At 62.9% G+C, this 1,021-nt stretch overlaps 1 pseudogene; it reads left to right on the forward strand.

Annotated features, from left to right (window-relative positions):
• LOC146870346 (28S ribosomal RNA) overlaps positions 1-511 on the forward strand; it is a 6,879-nt pseudogene extending 6,368 nt beyond the window's left edge.
• Positions 512-1,021: the final 510 nt, after the last annotated feature.

Consider the following 1,021-nt stretch of genomic DNA (forward strand, 5'->3'; position numbering starts at 1 on the left):
AGAATTCACCAAGCGTTGGATTGTTCACCCACTAATAGGGAACGTGAGCTGGGTATAGACCGTCGTGAGACAGGTTAGTTTTACCTTACAGATGATGAGTTGTTGCAATAGTAATCCTGCTCAGTACGAGAGGAACCGCAGGTTCAGACATTTGGTATATGTGCTTGGCTGAGGAGCCAATGGGGCGAAGCTACCATCTGTGGGATTATGACTGAATGCCTCTAAGTCAGAATCCCCCCTAAACCGTAACGATACCGCAGTGCCACGGAGCCTCGGTTGCCCTGGGATAGCCAGCCTCTCTCGGGGGTCGGTGTGTAGAGCCGCTCGCTTGGGGACCGGAGCGCGGACGGAAGGGGGCCGCCTCCATCGCCCTTAGTGCACCGCATGTTCGTGGGGCACCCCGTGTTAAATCATTCGTAGACGACCTGATTCTGGGTCAGGGTTTTGTAAGCAGCAGAGCAGCTACCTCACTGCGATCTATTGAAAGTCATCCTCTGAGCCAAGCTTTTGTCTCTGTGGGCGCCCGCAGACGCCCTCCTCCACCACACCCAGGGGTGGGTCCCTCTGCCGCCGGGCCAGCGGGAGGGACGCAGAGGGGGTAACGAGGGCCTGCAGGAGGGTGCCTCTACCACGTGCCCTCCGGCACGGGGGCCTCACCCTCCCGTCCCTGCCCCACCGAGGTGCGGGGATGGGGGCCACCATCCCTTGCGGGTCGTCAGGGTGACCGGATGGCCTGGGGCAGCCGGGCCTCCCCTTCCAGTTGCTCCCATGCAAGTCGAGCAGAGAGGCGAGCAGTGGCAGCCCCGGGGGAAGTAGCCTCCTGAGCGGCTGCCTCGGAGCGCCTGGCCACCCTCACTGGACTGCAAGGGCGGCTGGGAATGGTACCCTCCCAGGCCATTCAGGCACTGGGTCGTCCCGGGTCATCTGGTCGCCTGGCTGCACGACCAGAGCCCTGCGGGCCGGGCGACCAGATGGCCCCACGGGCCGGGTGACCAAATGGCCCTGTGGGCCGGGTGACCAG

Source organism: Triturus cristatus, chromosome 1_1 (genome assembly GCF_964204655.1).
Source record: "Triturus cristatus chromosome 1_1, aTriCri1.1, whole genome shotgun sequence".
Classification (NCBI taxonomy): domain Eukaryota; kingdom Metazoa; phylum Chordata; class Amphibia; order Caudata; family Salamandridae; genus Triturus; species Triturus cristatus.